Source organism: Bos indicus, chromosome 17 (assembly GCF_029378745.1).
Source record: "Bos indicus isolate NIAB-ARS_2022 breed Sahiwal x Tharparkar chromosome 17, NIAB-ARS_B.indTharparkar_mat_pri_1.0, whole genome shotgun sequence".
Taxonomy (NCBI): domain Eukaryota; kingdom Metazoa; phylum Chordata; class Mammalia; order Artiodactyla; family Bovidae; genus Bos; species Bos indicus.
In genome coordinates, this window is record NC_091776.1 from 15,251,665 (window position 1) to 15,278,159 (window position 26,495).

A 26,495-nucleotide genomic window follows, 5' to 3' on the forward strand; every position below is an offset into this window, starting at 1 on the left:
GAATATTGCATAGAGTTCTCTGTGCTATACAGTAAGTCCTTGTTTATCTATTTTATATGTAGCAGTATATATATGTTAATCTCAAACTCCTAATTTATCCCCCCCATACCTTCCCCTTTGCTAACCATAAATTTGTTTCCTCTGTCAATCCATTTCTGTTTTGTAAATAAGTCCATTTGTATCATTTTTTTTTAGATTTCACATATAAGTGATATCATATGATTTTATGATTGTTTTTTTAAATGACCCTTTCCTGGCTGCATAATATCCTTTCAGTTCTTTCTGTTGCTTCAGCATATTTTATATTGTTTAATGATGGAATTTTCACAAATTGCATGAAATAATTGTCTACAAATGTTTCCTCCACTTGACAGTGTTTTTCTTGAGTCCTTTTTGTTTATAATGGTTTCTCTAAAATCTGTTGACTGCAGTAGGGTCTCACAAGGTGTTTTATTTAATTGAATTGAGTATTCACAAGAGTAGACAAGGGTCAGCTGCTTTAAGTGAATCTTGAAGTATCCCAATTTCTTGGAGGACATCTTTAAATTAAAATCCTCAGCAAAGTCAAGGGAAGCCGCTGCAGGGGAGTGACAACTTACTCATCCTCCTGAAATGCAATTTAATCTTTTTCCCCTTACCTGCCCAAAGTCCTAAAACAAGTCTTTATTTCCTTTGCCCTCATTGACTGATTAATAAATCAACAAATGAAGAACTATCCAGTATGGTATGATTTTAATCATTCTACCATGTGGCTCACTAGGGCACTGATTTTCTAAGGGTTGCAAGATTTTTTAAAAGGAGAACAATGATAATAATAGTAATAATGATGTTCATAATTATACTAACATTCATTAGGTCTGTGTCTTTTCTATGTACTTGTCTTATTTATTTATCTTATCAATTCTATCAAGTAGGAAGAATTACCATTCCAATATTACAGATGAGAAAAGTAGGTTTATAGAGTTTCATTCCCTTCCCTAAGTTCGCAGAGCTAGTAAGATGTTGTGATTGCAATTATATGATTGTTCTTATAATGACTGTTACAGTCAATTAATCAACATTGCTTTTAACTGCTAATATTTCTTCAAATAACTTTCTTAAGAGGAGATTTTAAAATTCTTACCTATCTATATGACAGTTCTTTTTGGAGAACTGTTGCTCAGACTTGAATTTCTTATCCTGCAATCTGAACATTCAGATAATGATGCAATAAAATCTTTTATGGGACACTCCTCAAGATGGTTATATGCTAAGGGAGGGAATAAGATATATTTTCATAACTTTTGACTCCTATCAAGTACTTTCCTTCTCGGAGCAGCATAGAAAAAGCCTGAAATTGCGGCTCATAAGGAGAGCAATCTGCAATTATTTACTGAGTCATCCCAACAATATCTCATTTTATCATTTTTGTGGAAAGGCATAATAGGAAAAGACCCAAACTTCTGTGAACATTTGAAAAGCCCTCCTCACCAGGGGAGGGAGGAAACTAAGTTTAGGTAATTGCAAATTCCATTTCAGTCTGTTATATTCCAAGTAAATGTTCTGTCTCAACGTGGATTACATATTATCTTTTGAAATGATTGAAGCTATTGCTTTTCCTTGCTGGAGTGCTGGTCTTGTTCCCATGTGAGAAAAGAGAGAGAGGCAAAGAAAACGGGGCTGAGGATCTGCAGCAGTCACCCATGCTCTCAGCTGCAGGGGAGAGGGGACCTTTGGGGAAATTATTTGGCATTTAAAGCAAGTGGTTCCCAAGGCAGCTGCTGAATGGAGCTGAATATTTTGTTAAATGATTTTCTTCTCTGACCTTTATTACTAATAAATCTTCTTTAAGCATTTATAGAGTGAAAAGAAAGGTTGTTTTTATTAATCTCTTTTCTTTTTGCCCACAGAACCCAAAGAAATGGTGTTGCCTGGCAAGAGATTTGCTATACTTCATGAAAAATCAGACCAAGGTAATGCTTATTTTGAATTGACATATATTTTTTCAGTCTGTTTAACTCCAGTGCATTCAACTAGTTGGTTTTTTCTTGATTCCTAGTTTTAGCTATTGGATAATCAATCAGAAGAGTAAATCATTATCTGAAAAGTAGAAGGAATAATTTTTGATGATCAACATATTGAGGAAGTAGATGGTAAATTTTAAAATATATATTAGCATAAAGCATTGGGGATAATGATTCATTTTCTGACACTACGCTTGCATTTGTTTAAATGGGTGAATAGGATCTTGACTAGAAGATTGTACTCCAGACCCTGGGCCATGGACAGATACTGGTCTATGGCCTTTTCAGGCTGCACAGCAGGAGGTAAGTGGTGGGCAAATTAGCAAAGTCGCTCCCCATCACTCACATTACTGCCTGAGCTCCACTTCCTGTCAGATGAGCGGCAGCATTAGATTCTTATAGGAGCACAATAAATACAGTGCAGTCCCCAAACCACTCCCCCCATCCATGGAAACATTGTCTTCCACAAAATCTTTGGTCCCTGGTGCCAAAGAAGTTGGGGACTGCTGTTGCACTCGTTTGGAAATAACTCCAATTAGTGTGTCATATTTACAAATAATAGACAATGAGAGAATTGGTAAATTTTTATAAGATTTTCTTTATATTTAAGCATTAGTCAGATGGTTTTATATATATATATATTGAATAGGCAAAACAATTTTAGTACAAATTCCTGGAAAAATTTCATCGAGTTTGATGGAGACACTCTTACGCAAAGCATATATTTTCTTTGGAAAGACTGAATTATATCATGCAGTTGTTGAATAGCATGCCTGATTATACTCAATAGATTGCATGTTTAGTTACTAAATTTTCCAACTGAGTGTGATTTATTTACATACGTGGGCCCTAGAATGTGAACGCTCATGCAAATATTCTAATGACATATATGCGTAAACAAAGCTGAGCACAGATGCAGATATAAAATGTATGTTTCATGAAAAAAGCTGCTGTCTCAAAAGAGTTTTTACTAGAAAGTTTCTAGAAGGTTAGACTTATGATGGGAACTAAAGCCATCTATCAATATTATCTACTTATATAACTGTGAAGATATGATGTTGCTTTACATATATGAACACACTTACTGGATTTGTTGAAATGTATAATAGGCTGCATACTAGTTGGAACCAATTGGGTTCTGTTTTTGAGAAATGGATGAATTCCTAAAAAAAAAAAAAAAATGAGTGCTGAAACAAAGGAAGCCTTTGAATTGAATGGACATCAGCAGAAAACTAGGCTCTGCACTTTAATTTGCAGTGGAGCAAAAATAAATTGCTAGTTTGAATTACAAACTGGGGTGTTTCTATTTATTTCTGGCTTTAGTTAATGCTTCAAGGGAGGCATAAACTCTTTAAGGAAGTAACTTCTCTAATGGGGATTTGCGATTGTAGGCACTCTATATGAAAATGTTAAATCAAACTGTAAGGAATTTTTTAATGGCTAATGAAATCAGTTGAAGGTTGGTTTTATCAAAAATATTAACTGTGACTCCTCAAGAAGAGCATTATAATAAAAACCAATATCTAGACAGTATATAGAAGTGGTTGAAGCTGAGCACTGTGATATAAGCATAGGGATATGAATGGTAGAAAACTGCTGATTGAGAGGGCGTTAATGGGAGATGACATAGTAAAGACAGAGAAGGAAACACGCTGAGATGGAGATAATGAAGAGGGCCAGGGGTCCATGCCCTTTACAATGAAACAAGGATGAAGGGAGGACGCACCAACTACCCAGGATGCGTTCATGTGAAGTGTTTCTTTTTTCCAGAGGTATGTATATACTAATCCATTCGATCTTATTAGACTTTTATTTCAGTTATTTAAGATAGGGATAAACTTACTTCAAACTAAATGTAATCAAGAAAGAGGTGAGGCAAAGGAGGGAAATCCCCATTAATGTGGCAGAACGTCCAGCATTGTGCACCTGGGGTAGCAAAATTTGCGTCTTCCCAACGTGCAAATAAAATTGGACCAGTTCTGTATGTTGGCAGTCCAAGTGCTTTGCTCTGATAATGCTCCCAAAGAGATGATGCTACAGGATACTGTTTGTGTGGAGGTTGGGAGTGGGGTGTGAAGGAGAAACTGGGGTGGGAGAAATGGTGTTCATGTCATCGCCTCACTAGGTTGGTCCTTTGGACCCATTGAAATAGGGGTGTCTGCAACTTTATAAAAAATTCCTGTTAATAAGGCAAAGAGTGGTGATGTTGTGATATCTGTCTTTATTATCTTAAATGGGATATATGCATTTCAATTTCAATGTTTAAATAGTAGAAGTTCAAGGCATATTAGTAAAGCTGTTATTTTTGGACAAATGGGACCATTCAGCTTTTCTCAGTTGCGCGTGATGACTAACACACTCATTTTGAGTACCATTAACTCTGGCAATGGGGCTTGGAGAGCAATCTATTGTGTTAGCAGGCACTTTTGCGTGTGCAGATACCTGAAAGTTCTACATTTGACTTTTGAAGAAAGGGTTTAAAAATAACTTTTCATGTAGTGTTTTATTATGTAAAGTCTCCGATGTCTGTTGATTACAATGTTCTTAATTCCCAAAGAGAGGCAACTTTGCCTAGTCAGATTAAAATACCCTTCTCTGTACCTAGTAAGATTATGCACAAAAATAAAGACTGTTATTCTGTTCCATTTTAAACAGGTTTATATGTCCTTGAAATAGATTGAGTTTCAGTTAGGAAAGTTTGATGCTTATAATTTATTTATATTATGTAGGAATATTAAATTTTAGTCTCATATACATTTAACTTCCCTATGGGAAAGTGAAATGGGATATTAAGGACTCAGCAATTTTTTGATGTATTCTATTGTCTATAAATAGGTTGAAATCTTGGCTTAATATAAACACATTTTTTGAGAATCAAAAATAAACTATCATAAGGCTAGTGTACAGCATTATTTATGCTCTAGGGCACTAAGAGATAAGTGATAAATATATTGCTTAGAGATTGGTTTCATTGTGGTCTATTATTATTGGCTGTAGAATAGAACATTCTGTAGATATAATATATATTGACATTTTTTAAAGGATAGAATTCTTTTGATATTTTAAGAGCTTATTACAATTATATTTTATATTATTTATTGCAAACTACTGTTAAGTAATAATGGCAAGTAAAGCATCAGATGTGCAGGTTGATAATCAGTTAAAGGCCAGGAATCACAATGAGAGTTCGAAATGCCTCTACATGTGTGATGAAAGTGGTGATGTAATTGTCATGATGCTCTGACTAATGGATGGGCAATAGACACAGTGCTTTACAGAAATAGAACTATAACATCACACAGTCATCTCCCAAAGAGTATTTAAACTGAAAGTCAAAGAATAAATCATTGAACACCTTCGTGGAGAAGTGATTAAAACATAATTCTTAAAGGTGAATTTACATCAGGAAGAGAGGATAATTTCTATGAATTTGCTTTTTCTTAAAAATGAGCTTTGTTATTTGCTAAAGTTCTTGGTACTCTTTACTCTTCTGAGAATTAGATTCAGTAGGTATTCTCTCTTTTTTAAACTAAAGAAAACTCCCATGTATAGTGTTAATGGAATAGTCATATAGAAGCCTTTTGTCATTACTGTTTAGTTGCTAAGTCATGTCCGACTCTTTGTGGCCCCCTGGACTGAAGCCCACGAGGCTCCTCTGTCCATGGGATTTTCCAGGCAAGAATACTGGAGTGGGTTGCCATTTCCTTCTCTGAGGGATCTTCCCAACTCAGTGATCAAACCCATGTCTCCTGCATTGGCAGGTGGATACTTTACTGCTGAGCCACCTGGGAAGCCCTATAGAGGCCATAGAATTGTCTTCTACGAATGTTCACATTCTTGCATTTTTTCCCCACCTATGTTTCTTACCGTGATTGTTTCTCTCTTCCTCCACTATATACCCTAAATGTTCTCATCTTTCCTTGTGCTGGAAACTCCATTTGAAATGCCTAGTTTCTTTCTTCCTTATTCCAAAGCCTGCATAATCTTAAAACTGCTCTTTATGGAGCCTTCTGAATTCCTCATCATGCTACAACTATTTCTCTTCCTTAACCCATATTTACTCTGTAAAGTAACCTAGATACACTGTCTGTCACACTGTCACTGATTTATGAATATTGCTATATAATAGCTCCCTTGTGTGCATGTATTTATGCATGTATGTATATGTACATTATACAACTTTTTATTTTGTGTAAAGGTACACACTGCCATGGGACTTCCTTTTCCTTTGGTGTGATTGTGAAAGAAGGTTCTTCTGTTACCCACTTTTACTCCCACTTGTGAGTGAAGTAGACAGGCTTTGAATGAGTGAGGTCCTCGCATCTCTAAGATACCCATTGAAGGAATATTTAAAAGGAGGTTCAAGAGGGAGGGGTATATGCATAGCTGATTCATGTTGTTGTACAGCAGAAACTAGCATAACATTGTAAAAAATTGTCCTCCAATTTAAAAAAAAGCTAAAAGATTCCTTTGTATTATGAGGATTATAATTTAGCAATGTTTTACATCAATTAGGACAAATTTAAGAACTTTCTCTTCCTTTATGATATCTTTTCAATGTGAATAAAATATAAAATCAAATATTCTAATTTATAAAGCAAATAATTTTCAACTATCAAAATACATTTCCTTCATCAAAGGGAGGTTGCCTAATTCAGAGGTTGTCCAATTCAATTACCCGTTGGCTCTGTGCCATTTTGCACATGCCATCGGAGAAAACTCGAACCCAAGCTACTCAATGAAGGCAGTTTTGCCTAAGAGCAAAACACTGATCTATAGAGACACTACCTATTGCATATCTTACATCAAAATCAATTGGGAAAAAAGTTATAATTTGCCACCTCAGTCAACTTAATATTTATCTACTGTGTTCACTGATTTGATGACTGAATTGGAAATCCACTCCAGTATTCTTGCCTGGAGAATTCCATGGGCAGAGGAGTCTGGTGGGTTGCAGTCCATGGCGTTGCAGGGTTGGACATAACTGAGCAACTAACATTTTCTCTTTTTTGTTTTTTCTTTTTCATATATGAGTATGTTTGTCCCTTTCTTTCTCTGGATGTATGTTTTTAAAGCATTTAAAAATTATGCCACTAGATGTCAGCAGCAACCTCCTAGGGTTCCTGTGGCCTTAAATTGTAACAAAATTGGTACCTGATTAGAACATCTTATCTGAGAACAGTAAATATTCATTTTGCAAGTTTAAAAAATATTTTGAGATATTAGGAAAATCAAATATTATATAATATTTAGACATCATTTTTCAACTGGTTTTTGTTCACATGTGACAGGTTACTTTTTTTTCTTTTGTTTAATATATTTTTAATTGGAAGATAATTGCTTTACAATGTTGTATTGGTTTATGCTGTACAACAACATGAATCAGATACACACACACACACACACACACCGACCCCCCTCTCTTTGAGCCCCCCTCTCCCCCCGATCCCAGCCTTCTAGGTCATCAGAAAGCACCAGGCTGAGTTCCCTGTGCCATACAGCAGCTTCCCACTAGTTATCTATTTTATACATGGTATATGTCAGGGCTATTCTCGCGATTCGCCCCACCCTTTCCTTTACCCCACTGTGTCCATGAGTTCAGTCTCTGCATCTATGTCTCTATTCCTGCCCTGCAGATAGGTTAATCAGTACCATTTTTCTAGATTACATCTATATGCATCAACATAGGATACTTGGACGGGCTGCTTTTGCTTCCAGTGTTTCTCAACCAACAAGATGGCGTGAAGAAACATGTGTGAGGCTGAGGAATTTGTCAGAAATTGGACCTGATGCCAGAGCTTGAAATGTCTGTTTTAATGCCTAATGATTCATTTATGCTGTGATGGCATGGGTATTTGTGCTCTGGCATGTTTCATTCTGTTTTTGCAGAAGCACTTTTGGAGCTACAACCTATCAGAAGATGGTGTGGTATTAATTTTTCAGCATCCACATCTGTGCACTGTTTCCTTAGTAATGTCTAAACTTTCCTGGATCTGTGCTCTTTTATTGCAAGATACTCAGAACATTTTGATAGACGCCAAATACCCATAATACTGTTTCAGTTCAGTTCAGTTGCAAAAAATCGGACACGACCGAGTGACTGAACTGAACTGAACTGAAAGAGCATTATGGGTGTTTGCTCACCAGTTGACAAAGAAGACAATCTAGAAATATGAAAAGAATGCTATATGCTATTTTTTATGAATTATAATACATGTGATTTTTGAATCCTTAAGATAGCAGTTTACAGTATCACAAATATTCTTTTTTCCAGCCATTAATTATAAATTATAATATGGGCCAGTGTTCAATAGATACTATTACATATTCATTATTTTAAATAATGCAGCTATTATTTGGTGAAATCAGATTCACATTACCAGGAAGATTCAGACTAATCTATTGAATTTTAGTTATCAGTTGAAATTCAGTCTTAGGTGATTGGCTATGAGTTGACCAAGCATGAAGCAGATTTTTAAATGATTATGAAAAAGGTAGAGTTGTTCCCATTTGGAACAACTCTTTTGGAAAAATCCTGCTTTCAGAGCATTTAAAAAAACACCTTAGCAAAAGTTGGAAAAGAGAACTGTGAAAACGTTTCCTTTCCTGAAGCCAGTTTTACCAAAGAAAATACTAATGTAAATGGTACACCCTTATCACTGCTAAGATTTAAAAATTTGCTTTAGTTGGTTCAATGAGGGGGCTAACTCGACTAGTCCATATGCTGAGGAAATAGTTCCTTTCATATCGAAGTTGTTATATTTGACAATTATTGGTTTAAGAGATTATCAGCAAGTTTCTTGTTTTTTGCATTCCTGTTTTAGAACTACCCATGAAAAAGACTTAACCAAGATTTTCCCCCAAGCGTGTGGTTGTTACTCTTTAGTTATGCTTGTAGGAGATGGGGCAAGCATATGAAATCATGCTGCTGTTACTTGACCCATGTAATTTCTTCACATGGAGTAGGTGCAGTGAGTAAGTACTGTGGATACATGGAAGGTATGTCATTAGCCAGATGTTCAGTTAAAGCACTCTCAACATTGAACTGGTGCGGAAGCACATGGCTTGCTCCACCATTACGGTACATTCTGCGTTTGCAGTGCTTACCCCTCCATCAGGGAGTCAGGGCTGGCGTGTGACGGGGCGTCTGTCTTCAGTATGTCCCTTTCTTAACCTTTGGGAATAGTTCAGTGACTCAGATGTAGTCTTTTGAGGTAGAGATGCTGACAGTTTCACGCAGACTGTTACAGCTCCAGATTAAGAAACTAACCCCCCTCTTCCAGCGCTGCTGGTGCGTTTCTCCATAGCATGTTCATTTGCCTGAGCATTGTCACAGATCAAGTTAAAGCAGACAGAAGGTCAGGTTCCCTTTGGGCGGATCCAGAAACCCAAACAACTCAGCCTGACATTCAAAGACCACTTCAGGACTTCCCTGGCAGTCCAGTGGTTAAGGCTTCGTGCTCCCAACGCCAGGAGTATGGGTTCAGTCCTTGGTTGAGGAACTAAGGTCTTGCATGCCACCACTCTGTGAAGCCAATAAATAAATGCATAGAATAAAGCTGTTTAAAAACAAAAGAAGGACCACTTCACGACTGGTGCATCCCAGCTTCTTCCAATCTCCTTTCCATCCGATTCCTCTTCCAGGTGTGGTCTCCTAGCCCATGCAACCTGCTTGAACCCAGGCCTGTGTATGATTGACTTATTTCTACCTGGATGACTGCATTTGCTCTTACATTTTTCTCCCCTCCCAACTTCTTATTAATTTTAGAGAGAAGAATGTAGTAGGGACACTTCTCGGGAGCCAGTTGGTCTGGTTTGCATTCAAATCCCAGACAGGTGATTTATTAGCTTGTTGCTGCCTTACCTAATGCAGGCTGTTTAACCCATGGGAGATCCATATTGGTTTCTTTGACAAAACTATGAAAGAATACTTAAATAATTGAGTTAATGTTAGTATTAACAGCATATTGATATTAACTTATAATAACTACTGACACATAGTGCTAATATATACTAGCTACTATATATCAAATCTATCCAGTCAGTCTCAAAATTTGCTTCCATAAAACTTAGTCTGAATACTTATCATTCTTCATACAATGATTATTAATCTCATTGGCATCAGATCAGATCAGATCAGTTGCTCAGTCATGTCTGACTCTTTGCGACCCCATGAATCGCAGCACGCCAGGCCTCCCTGTCCATCACAAACTCCCGGAGTTCACTCAGACTTGTCCATCGAGTCAGTGATGCCATCCAGCCATCTCATCCTCTGTCGTCCCCTTCTCCTCTTGCCCCCAATCCCTCCCAGCATCAGAGTCTTTTCCAGTGAGTCAACTCTTTGCATGAGGTGGCCAAAGTACTGGAGTTTCAGCTTTAGCATCATTCCTTACAAAGAAATCCCAGGACTGATCTCCTTCAGAATGGAGTGGTTGGATCTCCTTGCAGTCCAAGGGACTCTCAAGAGTCTTCTCCAACACCACAGTTCAAAAGCATCAATTCTTTGGCGCTCAGGCTTCTTCACAGTCCAACTCTCACATCCATACATGACCACAGGAAAAACCATAGCCTTGACTAGACAGACCTTTTTTGGCAAAGTAATGTCTCTGCTTTTGAATATGCTATCTAGGTTGGTCATAACTTTCCTTCCAAGGAGTAAGCGTCTTTTAATTTCATGGCTGCAGTCACCATCTGCAGTGATTTTGGAGCTCAGAAAAATAAAGTCTGACACTGTTTCCACTGTTTCCCCATCTATTTCCCATGAAGTGACGGGACCAGATGTCATGATCTTCATTTTCTGAATGTTGAGCTTTAAGTCAACTTTTTCACCCTCCTCTTTCACCTTCATCAAGAGGCTTTTTAGTTCTTCTTCACTTTCTGCCATAAGGGTGGTGTAATCTGCATATCTGAGGTTATTGATATTTCTCCCTGCCCACCTGTCAGTATTTTTATATTTGATGGTCTGTACAACTTGGTATTTCATTTTCCTCATCAAAAAGTAAGACAATAATACTTGACGTAGCCAGACCAAGGGTTATTATGAAGACAAAGTTGGAGGGACTTCCCTGGTAATCCAGTGGTTAGGACTCTGCACTTCTGATGCAGGGGTACAAGTTTGAACCCTGGTCAGGGAACTAGGATCCCATATGCCATGCAGCATGGCCCCCCCCCAAAAAAACCCAAAATGGAGGACAAGAGTAATAACAAGGTTATCTTTCATTCCTGCTTTTGTTATGTACAAAGAACTGAATTAGGAGGTTTACTTACCTTGAGTGACCACATAATACCATACACATGTTTGATACGTGATGTCCAGGGAGGCGATGAATCCACATTTAATTGAAAACAAGGAGATAGCAGAACATCCAAGTGCAAAAATCAATTAGAAATGGAAATGTGTTGAGTTCAGAAGAGAAGTTACAACCTGAGATGGAGTTTTGCTTGAAGCTGTTTAAATGAATGATGACTTACCTGAAAGAGAAGGTGCCGACAGAGAAGAGTAGCCATGAAAGAACTCCCCCACCGCCCACCCACACACCATCCGTACACACACACCAATCAGAGGGGTGAACCTCACAGTCATGTGTTTCTCCAGTTTTTGTAATAAAAAAAAAGTGTATAATAATGTTTTTTTGGAGCTAATGCATTTATTCTTTTAAAATCCACAGTTGGAAGTAGCATCAGACATAGAAGTATTATGTCCGAAAATCTAGGACAGATAACATTTCTCATCCTAACTTTTAACCTGATGTAAATGTCATAACATCAACAATTAATCATGCAACAAAATTATTACTGTCCATTTTTCATGGAAGAAGTTTGATGTTTGATCTGATTGGTGATATGCTAGCTGGGCATATGTCAGATTAATCAGTACAGGATATGTGAAGGGCTTTGGAAGATCATGGATTATCCTTTTACTGTGATGGAAATAAATAACTTTTCATTACTATAATATACTTAACTTTTGATACTTTTCTTTCTAATTTATTAAAATGATTAAAAATTTAATAGATCAGCATTCTCTGTAGCTCTCACGAAACTTATGGTAGACATCTCGTTTTCTTCGGGCAGCTGGGAAACCCATTTTGGGAATGCTGGCAAATTATGGATAATAATAATAGCAAATATTTATTAACTGCTTATTTGATGTCAGGCACTGTTCTAAACACAACATGAAGCATTAGGGTATACTGTTACCTCTGTGTCGGTTTTGGCATTATTGCTATGGAACACTTAATGAACAAAACTCATTGGCATGGGTATGCGGATTATATGGGTGGTTTACCATGGTCTCAGCTGGGATTGCTCATGTTCTCTGCTGGAAAGTCAGCTGTGGGTTTTTGCTGATCTTGGCTGAGTTCTCTCATGTTCCTGGCTAACATACTGAACGGTGCAAAGTTGTAGAACATTTCCATCATCTTGCTGTGTTCTTTTGAATGGTGCTGCTCTAATTGGTCAGACATGAGTGCTTCTGCTCTACTTAACAGGGTTGTGTTTCATTTACATTCACAAAATAAGTCTGCCTTTTGTAGCCTGTCCTGCATTCTTTTCTAGGCCCTGGACATGTGGATAAGGGTTTATTTTCTTGGCTACATTAGTTTTCTTTCTTTAGTCCTGCCTGACTTTCAGAACAGAACAATTCAATTCACAGAAGTTATCCTAGTAACAAAAGATACCGCTCTGAAAATACTTGAGGGCTGTGTTCTCTCAGCAGAGAGTCCTCATCGAGCACACAGGGCTTCTGTTGACTTGAAAGTGAACTCTGGTTGTGGAGTGGGTATTACTGCCTTAGAAAAGAAAAAGAATAACTTCCAGGCAAAAGGGCCTTTCTTCTCCCTAGGTGTAATTTTTCTTGAAAGCTTGTTTATTGATTTTCCTGGTAACAACTGAGCTTGCAAGCTATAAAAGAAAAAAAAAATAGAAGCAGGGAAATAATACCAACAATCAACAAGTTTATTCATCAGCTCTATCTCATGTAGTCAGTCACACAGGACTATGAAATGAAATGTACCATGTGCCCTAATCCTAGTTTTATTACAGAGTTCATAGAATTTAGTTCATCAGAATGGAAAGCAAATGCTTCAAATTTCAAGCGAGGTTCTATTCCCATTATAAAAGGGACTGTGACTGAATTAATGTCATCGGGTGAGCAGAGTGCTCAAGAAACTGGGGTAGACTGAAGTAAATATGGCTGCTTAATGGGATAGTACCTGGTACAATTAAAATGCTGTTGATTTTGATCTCTGATCAGTCTGTCAGATTGCCTGAAATAACCTCCACTAGCATTGATCCTATGGGAAAACATCTTCTTAAATTTCTGATCCATGTGATAACACTTTAAAAAAGTCCTATGATCAGGTAATTTTGGAAAATGCTGAATTTTATATCTCCCTCCTGTAGTTTTATGACACACATTAGAATATTAGGCTCTGAAAATCCTGCTGTAAACAAACCTGTTTAACTTTGTTTAACCCAGCGTTTCCTCGAGTTAGTGGATCATGGAACCTTTTCTACTTTAGTGTCCTTTTTGTAATACTCATTCCACCCAGAGGCTAGGTTTCAAGGAAGCACACTTTGTGAAATGTTGCTTTAGAAGAAACCCTGAATTCCTGAGAGGGCTTGCTTTAGGACACAAGCATTACTGGGTGTGAGTAACACTGCCGCCACTGGCATCCATCAGTACTGACTGTGTGTGTGTGCACGCGCACACGTGTGCTCAGCTGTGTCTGACTGCATGGAGTAGCCCACCAGGCTCCTCTGTCTATAGCATTTCCCAGGTAAGAAATACTGGAGTGAATTTCCCCCTCCAGGCGATCCTCCCGACCCAGGGATCAAACCTGAGTCTCTTGTGTCTCTGGCATTGGCAGGAGTATTCTTTACCACTAGCACCACCAGGGAAGCACGGAGGGCTATTTCAGGAGGCTTCCTGGGGAGTCAGGTGATGGTCAGCCGCCTCCTGCAAGGTCTTTTCTGGGCCGTGAGGCTTTCAGAGCTATGTTTCTAGGAAGGTCAATTTTAGAAGGCATCAAAAGGTAGATGATTTGCTGAAGAAAATTTTACTAGCCCCTGTGACTTCCAGATAGTGTTCAGTCACTTCCTTCCCCTTTGCAAATAACTGTTTCTCAGAATAGTAGATCCTATCACTCTTTCTGCTTTCTCACTAACCATTCACTCTTTCATCTGGAATAAACTTTCACTCAGTCTCTCATTCCAGTAAAACTCCTCTTTCTCAGATAGCTAGTTTTTTCTTTCTTTCTTTCTTTCTTCTTCTTCTCTTTGCCAAATGTAGTGACTTCTTCCTGGGTGAACTGATTACCCTCTAGGATTTTGGGTTTCTGCAGCTTTCAAGTTCCACATTTGTATCTCTAGCCCAGGGCACTCATTTTAAGCTTCAAAATACATTCCTACTTTCAAACTTATATCAAAAATTGATCTTACAAACTTGTTCTCTAAACCTCTTCCTCCTGTAGACCATTGGAAGAACCATCGTTTACCTAGTCGCCCAAGCCCAAAGCCTGGGAATAGCTCTTACCTTTCCCTTAGTCAATCGCATTTCTCAAGATATTATCTCCTCTATCTGATGATCTACATCTCTTTCTATGCCTCAGGTTCTAGAGTCAAATCACAATGCTTCTGCCTGATACCTGAGTGATCTTGAACAAGCTTTCTTGTCTGTTATGCCTCAAATTCTAATTTGTTCACTGGGGATAATAGTAATGCCTAAGTGAATTATTGTGAGCTTGTGAAAATTAAATTGGAAAAATTAGAAGAGTAGAGAGAATATTAAGTTGATTAAATTGACATTTTTTTGTTTCCCTAATGGAAGGAAGATGTAGTTATTTATTAATAAGTAGAAATTCTTAATGGGTTAGTTAAGGGGTAAGTATTTTACAGGGGTAAATATATTTTAAAATTCTATAGAAATAAATTCAGCAATAACAACAAAAACTAAAGTTATGGTTTGGTTTTAATTCAAGGGAAAATTTTATTAATAATTTTTCTCCTTTCATTATGCAATTAAGGGCTATTACTGGGAAATAAGGGAAGGGAAATGAACTATCTTTACCATCCTTTAGGCTAACAGAATTGATTGTATGTCTGATGAAGGAAATAAAAAAGAAGGACCCCAAAGTAGCATTTCTAGGACATTTTATTATCTGTTCAATCAGGCCTGTGTGAAGGTATCTGCATCTTATAGGGTTAACCAGCAGGAACATTGTCAATACAAGATGAAACCCTGGTTGTGAATTTCAGACAGTCTCCTATATATGTCTCTTATCTTTGCTTGATGGTGAAAAGCCCTATTAAAAATTGTATTATACATAGGATGGTGCATAGAATAGTGTAGGAGAGCTACAGAGCCATATGTACTGAGGCCTACCTACCCTCAAGAGACGAATACATGGCTGATGATAGTCATTCCTTCTTTCGATACATTTTAATGGCTTCCTAGTTGTTATTATTGTTCAGTCGCTCAGTCGTGTCCGACTCTTTGCGACCCCATGGACTACAACACACCAGGTGTTCCTGTCTTTCACAGTCTCACAGAGCTTGCTCAAACTCATGTCCATTGAGTCGGTGATGCCATCCAACCATCTCATCCTCTGTTATTCCCTTCTCCTCCTGCCTTCAATCTTTCCCAGCATCAGGGTCTTTTCCAATGAGTCAGTTCTTCACATCAGGTGGCCAAAGTATTGGAGTTTTAGCTTCAAAATGAGTCCTTGCAATGAATACTCAGGACTGATTTCCTTTAGGATTGACTGGTTGGATCTCCTTGCAGTCCAAAGGACTCTCAAGAGTCTTCTCCAACACCTCAGTTCAAAAGAACCAATGCTTTGGTGCTCAGTCTTCTTTATGATCCAACTCTCACATCCATGATTGACCACTGGAAAAACCATAGCTTTGACTAGATGGATCTTTGTTGGCAAAGTAATGTCTCTGATTCTTAATATGCTATCTAGGTTGGTCATAGCTTTTCTTCCAAGGAGCAAACGTCTTTTAATTTCATGGCTGCAATCACCATCTGCAGTGATTTTGGAGCCCCCCAAAATAAAGTCTGTCACAGTTTCCACTGTTTATCCATCTATTTCCCATGAAGTGAAGGGACTGGATGCCATGATATTCAGTTTTTGAATGTTGAGTTTTAAGTCAGCTTTTTCACTCTCCTCTTTCACTTTCATCAAGAGGTTCTTTAGTTCCTCTGTGCTTTCTGCCATAAGTGTGTTATCATCTGCGTATCTGAGGTTATTGATATTTCTCCTGGTAATCTTGATTTCAGCATGTGCTTTATCCAGCCCAGCATTTTGCATAATCTACTCTGCATATAAGTTAAATAAGCAGGGTGACAATATATAGCCTTGACGTATTCCTTTCCCAATTTGGAACCAGTCTGTTGTTACATGTCTGGTTCTAACTGTTGCTTCGTTTTTTTAAAGAATTAATTAATTTATTTTAATTGGAGGCTAATTACTTTGCAATGTTATAGTGGTTTTTGACATGAATCAGCCATGAGTATACATGTGTCCCCCATCCTGAACCCGTCTCCCACTTCCCTCCCCATCCCATCCCTCAGGGTCATACAGGTTTCTCAGGAGGCAGGTCAGGTGGTCTGGTATTCCCATCTCTTGAAGAATAATTTTCCACAGTTTGTTGTGATCCACACAGTCAAAGGCTTTGGCATAATCAATAAAGCAGAAGTAGATGTTTTCCTGGAACTCTCTTGCTTTTTCGATGATCCAGCGGGATGTTGGCAATTTGATCTCAGGTTCCTTTGCCTTTTCTAAATCCAGTTTGAACATCTGGAAGTTCTCGGTTCACATACTGTTGAAGCCTACTGTTCATGTACTGTTGAAGGCCTCCTGGTATGGACCACTAATTCCTGATGCGGAGGATATGAAGTCCTTGTCCTGCTGGATCTAATATTCCAGTAAGAAGAGACAGGCAGTAAACAAAGTAAAGAACTGTACTGTATTTTGGACAAGGACTGTGGAGATGAGGAAAGCAGGAAAGAGGGACGAGGTGTCTTATAAAAGCATATTTAAAGAGAGAGGCTTGGAAATCCTCACTAGGAGGATGCTGTTTAAGCAAAGACCTGAAGGAGATCATGGGGCCAGTGAGTGGTTCTGATCAAAAGAATGAGTCGATCTGACTTTCCTTTTACCAGGATCTCTCTGGCTACCCTTTGAGAATAGATACAAGGGGAGATCAGTCATTCAGTTCAGTTCAGTTCAGTTGCTCAGTCGTGCCTGACTCTTTGCGAACCCATGAATTGCAGCACGCCAGGCCTCCCTGTCCATCACCAACTCCAAGACTTCACTCAAACTCATGTCCATCGAGTCAGTGATGCCATCCAGCCATCTCATCCTCTGTCGTCCCCGTCTCCTCCTGCCCCCAATCCCTCCCAGCATCAGAGTCTTTTCCAATGAGTCAACTCTTCACATGAGGTGGCCAAAGTACTGGACTTTCAGCTTTAGCATCATTCCTTCCAAAGAAATCCCAGGACTGATCTCCTTTAGAATGGACTGGTTCAGTCATTAGGTTACTGCAATAATCCAGGGAGAGATGGTAGTAGATGGGGCCAGGGAGGTATTGTAGTATCGGAGCTGGTAAGTGGCAGAGACAAGGTTCAGTCTTAGTATGCATGGCATCTCAGAGGCCTGTGTTCTGATCTGCAGAAATTCCAGGATTACCAAGGAAGCCTGAGACAGGGAGCAAAATCTAGAGAGAAACACCAGGGAAATAGCAGGAGAATCATTAGAAAGTGATGTCACAGAAGCCAAAGGCAACCCAAATTAGAAGGAGGTATGAACAATATTCAGTGTGGCAGAGAATTCAACTATGTGTCTGAAGGGGGTCCCTCAAATCTGACAAGTAGACGGCTGTGGGTGACTTTATCAAGAACAATTTTAGTGGATTTACTAGAGCAGAAACAACCAATTGAGACTGGGAATTAAAAAGGTGTAGAGAGAGAATATAGGTTACTCACTCAAGGCTAATGGTTTTATAGATAGATGTACCTCCCAATCCACAGTAAGAAATACATTTTATCCTGTGGTCCACTGTACATATACACACGTACTAATTTACACAGTTTCTCATGACATAATTACTACTTTTTATATGTGCCATGTCCTCTATTTTCTATTCTTTTCTATGTAATTTCTTTTAAAAAATGCTAGCAGTAGTCCACTAAATTGATTTTATAGCCCACCCTGGAGTCTTGACTCATGGTTTTAAAAACACAGTCATGATCAAGATAAAAGATAGCCCATTATAACCATTGCCCACATTCCCTTCATGACTGTGAGTCTCATATTTTCTCCTTTGTATTGAAACTTTCAGAAACATGATTTCTTTTATATGTAACAGGGTTTTTATTCTTCCATCTGTAGTCACAATCAGAAGAATAACTTATTCAAACTTATTTGACTATTGCTAAGACTTCATGGCTGTGCTCATAGATAAGTTTTGTTTTCCTGCCAATTAAACCATTTGTGCCCGTTTTCCTATTTTATTCTGTGTCTATGACATGTAAGCAGGAGATCCTTTACCCATAGTGGAGTGAGTCAACTGTGTTGAGAAGCTTTAACCTCAGTTGGGATTTGGAACAGACCATTTGTGAGCAGTGTTTGACATTTAACTAGGAGGATAAATATTTATCAAATAAACAGATGACATTAAGTCATATTTTGGGGGAACATCAGAGGACTTAGTGTAGATCAATAAAAATAATGATTACTTCCTGTTGTATAAATCTATGCTAATAGTAAAGCTTATAGAACAGTATGAAAAATAAGCTTTACTTTAAAGGAAATAAGAGGAGGGGATAGTAGGCAAAGGATGTTTGTTCCCCCAAAGATGAAATTGTTGTTAAGTTGAGCATAAGGATGATGTTGAAGATTTTTGAGAGAAGGGGATAATTCATACAGGTGATATATTAGGGGCAGTGGTGGAAGAATTCCACTTAAGGATGGGAAGGATCACCTCTCCTTTGAGGCTGGATGGTTCCAATGTTAGTTCAGTTTATAGATGGAGAATGGGAAGATGAGATGATTGTTTACTAATGTTGGTGTTTTTCTTTGTAAATTAGTAATCAAGATCTTCTGTTGAGAGTGAGAAAGGTATTTGTTAGGAGAGTGCTTGAGGGTAACATTGAATTTAGAGTTGTCATTTAGTAGAAGGAGCTGATCCAATTTCAGGGTATTGATGGATGTGATGGGTTGGTACAGACCTGTCTGCATTCTCAAATTCTCTCTTCTTTGCAATTGGTTTAAAGCCAAGATCATGAATTGATAATTGACAGAAGCTGGATAGGGTCCATAAATTTTTTTTGTTTGTTCCCCATTATATTAAGTCAGATTTTAAAATTAGTAGCTTTACCTGCAAGTTTAGCTTTCCAGGTTAAAAAAAACAAAAACAAAAAAAAACAAAAAACAGCCAGAAGATCTGGGAATGTTTCACTGGAACTTAATAATGTCTATTTCCTTTAGTAAAGGCCTGAATTGTCCATTCATTCAGTAGTTCTCCCCTCTCCCCAGCTCCCTGCCAATTACACAATGTGCATTTACCCGTGCCATTCACTTAGGATGCTTGTCTGGCCCCTGTAGGCATGGGAGTGTAAAATCCCTGCTTTAAACCTATGGGATTTGTCTTTGAAAAGAGTAGTAAAGGCAGGCTTACTTATTTAGCCTCAGCCTAGTCAGCCTAAGGTGGTTGCAGCTCAGTGGATTAGATGGTTTTTAAGGTCTAGTTACCAACCCTGAAGACTGAGCTCTAGGGATTGACTCATGTCAATCAAATACATGAGAGATTTCCCATTAAACATGTATCCTGAGTAGGCTAGATGATGAACAGGGTACCCCTTTCCTGTGTGTAAGATCATTCAGCAGTCTAAATCATTTATTCACTTATTGATACACTCTCCCCAAATTGTTATTATTAATAAATATCTACCATGAGTCAAGAAGCATGTAAGTTTGTGGACTTACAAAGATAAATGAGAGATAGATAGGTATCTCTAGATTGATAAATATGCTTCCGTCCCTCACAGAACTTAAAACTCAGAGCAGGAGACAAACAATTTAGTAATCACAACAGAACAATGCTCTTGGCATTCCAAGATGCTGTGGGTATTCATAGTCAAGGCTGTATCCGTGAATGCCAGAACCTGACTGTATTGATATTAACCAAAGAGGAGTGGGAATAGATGTTCAAATGAAGGGAATTGCATTTGCTAAATTTGGAGATGTGAGAGCAAGAGGGAACTGACAGAAATTACCCATGACTGTAACATAGAGGGCAGTAATAAAAACTGAGAAATAAGGCTGAGAAAGTGACAGAGATCAGATCTCAGACAATCTGGTAAACCTCTTACTGGACTTGGATTTTATATCATGTGCAACAGGAGCCACCAAATGGTTTAAATTTGAGTAGTGACTTTACTAGATTTCTGTTTCTGAAAATTGCTCATTTTACATTGTGGAAAATATGTACCAAGGAGAAGGCTATCAACTTGAATATACTATCTAATATATACTGAGTATTTAACGCTTTCCCAACACCGTGACAAGGCCTCTTGCATTATCTCATTTAATCTTATAATAGTCCTGTGAGACTGGGTTTTATAAGTGCTCCAGTTGTAAATGTGAAGAAATGAGAGTGTAGAAAGATGAAGCAAATTGTTTCAAGTAGCATAACATATAAGTGGCAGAATTAGGATTCAATCCCTGCTTGGAAACCTTATGCTCTTAACCATTTGGCTGCATCTCCTCCATCTGCAGCTATCAACGTGATAAATGGTCTTGGTCCATAGAAGGGCTGATGAGAGAGGTAAAGAGCTTTTTGGAAGTGAGGAGTATATGATTGACTTGTTTCTGTGTGGCGGGGGATAAGAGGGCTTGATGAGGGTTAAAAGGAGAGAAGGATAATATCTATACTTTTAACTGTATCCATTAACTTGGTGATGAGCCTGTTTGTAGGAGATGATAAGTTCATTTGAATTTGTTAGACTTAAGATGCTGAGGAAGTTACAGGAGCTACAGAACAGAAGAGTGATCTGGATTAGCACTAGAGAACTGACTGTCCTAGACACCAAAGTGTTCACCAAATCCAGGGGCATGTAGGACACTGCTCAGGAGATGTATTTAGACTGGGAATAAAAGATGACCTAGCAGAAGCAGTAGTTCACGAATAGTCACAGGAAAAAAAAGAGCCCATAAAGGACATTGTGGATAACAGTTGTTGGAAACCCAGGAGAGTATAATGAGTTTCAAGAGAATAATGGTCAATGATTTTTAAATGTTTCTGAAATGCTAAGTAAGAGAAGAACTGAGAAATTCACTGGATGTAGTGATAGTCAAGTGACGTAGTAACAATGAGGAGCACTTTCGGGGAAAGGTAAGGGCCTGGCTGCTGCAGTTCCTGGGGTTGCAAAGAGTTAGACAATAGTTAATGACTGAATGACAACAATAGCAAGGGGCAGAAGACAGATTACCATGGATTGAAGAATGGGGGTAAAACGTATACAGTGAACATTTATTTGTTTGTTGACATTTATTTATTTTAAGACATTAGTAAATGGAAGGAATGAGGGTGGTGGCATAGAGGAATAGGGATTTTACAGACACCATTCTTGTCATTCCTTTAAGCAAAAAGGAATCTTCAGCATGTTTACCTGTTGATAGAAAAGAGTGAATAGAAAAGGAGAAGGTAAAAGATTCAAGGAAGAAGGATATGCAAATGACTGGACTTTTTGAACAAGTGAGAGACGATAACATTGAGAGCACTGGTGGCAAATTAATTTTAAATTTCCCAGGATAATTGTTTTAGTCGTCCTGGACTACCATAACAAAAACACAGTAGACTGCATGGCTTAAACAACAACATTCATTTCTCATGTCCTGGAGGCTGAGAAGTGCTAGATCATGATGTGAAAGATTTAGTTCCTGATGGAAGTAAGTTCCTGACTTACAGACAGTGGCCTTCTAGCTGTGTGCTTAGATGGTAGGGCCAGGGGCAAGCTGTCTGGTGTCTCTTCTTATAAGGGCACTAATCCTATTGTGAGGGTTCCAGCCTCATGACCTAGTTATCTCTCAAATGCCCCACTTCCTAATACCATTACACTGGGGATTAGGATGTCAGCATATGAATTGGGGTGGGGAAACAAATTCTGAGGAATGTTGGTAATTGCAACATCCTTTTAGGGACAATGGGATATGATGCAGGTGATTCAACTACCTCAGAGAATATAAGCTACATATTTACTCTATACATAAGCACCAAACTCTGTGCTGGTTTGTTTAGACTTATTGCCAAATTTAGGAGCTCATTTTACTTTTGTTCTGAAGCTTTTACTCTCTCTCGGTTTCTTAATAATCCTTTTAATGCTAATCCTGTCATCTTTGCCCCTCATATCTCCTTAACAGTAATTCTGGCCATAATAGTTTTGTGGTCTATCCATTGTTTCCAACTAACTTCAAAACATTATTATTGTAAGATATTTACTCATCTCTTTAAAAAGTCAAAACTTTTTCTTAATTAAAAATCCAGGGACTTCCCTAATGGTCCAGTGATTAAGAATCTGCCTTTAATGCAGGGAACACAGGTTCAATCCCTGGTCCAGGAACTAAGATCCCACTTGCTGTGGGGCAGCTAAGCCCCCGTGGGCCACAACTGCTGACCCCATGCATTCCAGAGCCCAAGAGGCACATCTAGAAAGAAGTCCATGTGCTGCAACTAGAGGAGCCTGCTTGCCCCAGCAAAGAGCCAGTGTGTCATGACAATGACCCAATGCAGCCCCTCCCCCCATATCCCATATTTCAGATACATATTTGTGGTTTGTGAGCCTGTGGCTTTGTTCAGAAGGGCGAAAACCACAGGCAGACCCTTCATAAAACTTTTTGAACTTAAAATCTTGATTTCAGGTGGGGGAGTTGATGCAGACACTTCTGTCCCTACCAGTTGGCAGCTGAAGACAGTAGGGTGTCCCATGTATGTTAACTAAAGAATGAGTATGCCTTTGAGAGGTTCACAGAGAGAGGAGAGAAAGTAATAGGCACTCTATCAAAGTTTTTTGCTCTTTTCACAAGTTCTCCCTTTTAATCATTGCATATCATTATTTCCCTTTTGCAGATAAGGGAATCAGTGCTAAAAAGGGTTAATGAACTTGTCCACAGTAGCAAAACTAATAAGTTTCTTAATCAGGCTTCAGTGTGCATCTTTGTGATTCCAAAATAAGTTCACTAGATATACTAGTCTTCAATAAGTATAGATATGTGCTTAGTCACTCAGTCGTGTCCAACTCTTTATGACCCCATGGACTATAGCCCATCAGGCTCCTCTGTCCATGGGATTCTTCAGGCAAGAATACTGGAGTGGGTTGCCATGCCCTCCTCCAGGGGATCTTCCCAACCCAGGGATCAAACCCAGGTATCCCACATTACAGGCAGATTCTTTACCATCTAAACCACCAGGGAAGCCCAAGAATACTGGAATGGGTAGCCTATCCCTACTCCAGGGGATCTTCCTGACCTAAGAATAGAGCCGGAGTCTCCTGCATTGAAGGTGGATTCTTTACCAACTGAGTTACCAGGGAAGCCAAGTATAGATATAAACATTGCTTTAAAAAAGAACTTTTTCAGTGTCAGCTGACTTTATATGGAGCCCATGACAAGATTAGTAATTTTGTGGAACCAAATTAGGAAAAAATTATTTGCAAATATCCATCTTTATCCAAAAAAGTTATATTTTGTCAATCCAAAGTAAATCCAAATACCATGTTTTTAAACTCTCATTTATCGAATTAGTCTCTTTTTGTACATTTTGGAATAAATAAGTTAGCTTTCTGGAATAAGACAAAGACTGATAAAAAGAAGAGATTATTTGTTTCTTCCAATTTTATTGAGGTATAGTGGACATACTGGGCTTCCCTGGTAGCTCAGCAGTAAAGAATCTGCCAGCAATGCAGGAGGTGCTGGGTTTGTGGGTTTGATCCCTAGGTGAGGGAGATCCCCTGGAGCAGGAAATGGCAACCCAGTCCAGTATGCTTGCCTGGAGAATCCCATGGACAAAGGAGCCTGGTGGGCTACAGTCCATAGAGTTGCACAGAGTTGGACCTGACTGAAGCAGTTGTGCATGCACTCATAATGGACATAGAGTACTGGGTATGTTTCAGGTGTACAGCATAATGAGTTGACTTACATACACTATAAAGTGATGGCCACAATAAGTCTAGTGAACATCCATCATCTCATACAGATACAGCATCAACAACATTAAAAAAAAGATTTTTTCCTCATTCTGAGACCTTGTAAGATTTACTCCCCTTATAGGAGAGTAGATCACTTTAGAGTAGCAGAGTGGAGTAGATCATTTTAAAGCTGGCCCCATCAGTAAGAGCTGTGTGAACACACATGGGATGTCTAACGGTAAGAGACACTTTGGACTTAAAAGGATAATTCGATAAGGAACTAAAGCTTACAGAGACCAGGGCTCTAAAAGCACAGAAAAGATGACAAGTGACATGTGTGGTGTTAAAAGGCAGGGAAATCTTGAATGGGTAGGGCTGTTAACAGCTCTCAAATGCCTGACTTAGGCTTGACTTAGGCAAGCTTTTAGTGTTAGTGGGAGCCTCTTTCCCAATAACCTGATTGGATGTAGTTCGTTTTATGTTGTGTCGTCATAATATTCTAGATACTCCTTATATTTACTCATGTTTGAGAAACTGAGGTAGTTTGCTGTCTACCTACAGCAAACTTACGATAGAAGTTCAGAAGGACTAACGCCCCACAGTGTCAGATTTTCAGTCTCTTCATAGTTGGCTGTTCTCTGCATATCAGTGGAGGTACCAGCCTCTTATTTTTGAAAGCTTTGAATGTAAGCAATGACTTATGAAAGCATCTGGCTGGAGAAATGGTCAATTTTCAGCTATTGTTAAAAGTAGATGCAGTATTTCATATATTTCAGTACAGAGTCAGTAAACAAGGAAGCAAAGCCCTTTTCCTTTGTTTGTAACATTGCCTTCTTTTTCTGGCTACTCTGTGCTTATCATTTTTTTTTTTTTTTTTTTTTGATTCCTGGATATTTCTGAGTATCATTTCAGCTTAACTCCCCCTGGTGGGGTGTGGCTGCCCTCTGTATGATGGAGTCTATGAGGCATTCTTTCGAGGATGGGCCGGAGTCAGCCTTCATGACTTGTTGGCTGTACCACATCTTATTAGGGACTCCTGTGCAGACACTGGAGGGGGCGTGGTAGGGGGATGGATGTATTTTCCCCTCCTCTTGCCACAGTCAGGAAGTAATAATGACAGAACTCGAGGGTCATCTGCATTTTCCTGACACTTTCAGGCAGAGGCTGTATTAGCATGTAGACCGGACTATTGTTGTTTTGTGACTTTTTCTGTGATTCTTGCTGTCTCCCTGGGGTCCCCTTGTTCCCACCAGTTCTCCAAGAACTGGTTTTCTAGCCTCTTATCAGCCCTGCATCTCCCCAATAAATTCCTTTACAGCTTAAGATAGCAGAGCCAATTTTCAGTCTGTAACTCTGAGTGGTATGTGACCTTAACATTTTCTGAGATAACTGTTTAAATCATCTGAGTTTTCAACATTTTGCAATATTTTAGGTATCATATTGACTAAATATTCTTGGCCCAGATAGTTTTTGTATTGAAAATTGACACAAAATTATACATTCAAGATATTTCACTGATGCTAAAACACAAAACCACACATCATTTCACAGAAAGGTCATGTGACCTGGTTCTAAGAAAAGATTATAATCTGAGGTAGAACAAAGCACTTGCTGCAAAAATTAAAGATTTTAGTTTCATGAGAGTGACCCAGGACAAAATCACAGGATTAATAAATCAGGCAAATATGCAATGGTTTGCTGTTTTCTTAAATAAGACTACTCTTTTTTTTTTTGTAAAGAAATAATGAAGGGGATTAATAGAATTTGAAATTGATATCTAGAAGAATAGAAATTCTCTCTCCTACAATGGGAAGAAGAACAGAAATATATAGGTCTATAGAAATCTGATTGGTCCCATCTTTGAAGATATAATTCCCTAAGGATTGAGTTGAGAGAATACCAGATACCTTACAGAGAAGAATTATTAAAACCGTATTTAATTCAGTATTGTACACTTATGAAAGAGGAATTATACAATCTATCTAGTGCATTTTTAAGTTAAAAAGGCAGCTTATAATTTGATGAGTTCATTTTAAATAATAAAAGGCTTGCATAAATACTCCTATTCTGAAGCCAGATTATTCATTTTTGTCTAACTGCCCCACATTTTGAAGGAAATGGCAACCCACTCCAGTATTCTTGCCTAGAGAATCCCAGAGACAGAGGAGCCTGGTGGGCTGCTGTCTGTGGGGTCGCACAGAGTTGGACAGACTGAAGCGACTTAGCATGCATGCCCCACGTTTTGTGGCTTTGGAGGTTAAACTTGACATCACCACGCATGTGTGCTTAGTCGCTCAGTCATG

The 26,495-nt window shown here is 38.5% G+C and overlaps 1 protein-coding gene across 3 annotated transcripts in view; it reads left to right on the top strand.

Annotated features, from left to right (window-relative positions):
• Positions 1-1,889: 1,889 nt before the first annotated feature.
• Positions 1,890-26,495, top strand: part of INPP4B (inositol polyphosphate-4-phosphatase type II B) — a 714,114-nt gene continuing 689,508 nt past the window's right edge. For all 3 annotated transcript variants that reach the window (XM_019977498.2, XM_070769067.1, XM_019977497.2), the window contains exon 1: positions 1,890-1,952. The gene's annotated coding sequence lies outside the window, so the exon portion shown is untranslated. The remainder of the gene's footprint in view (positions 1,953-26,495) is intronic.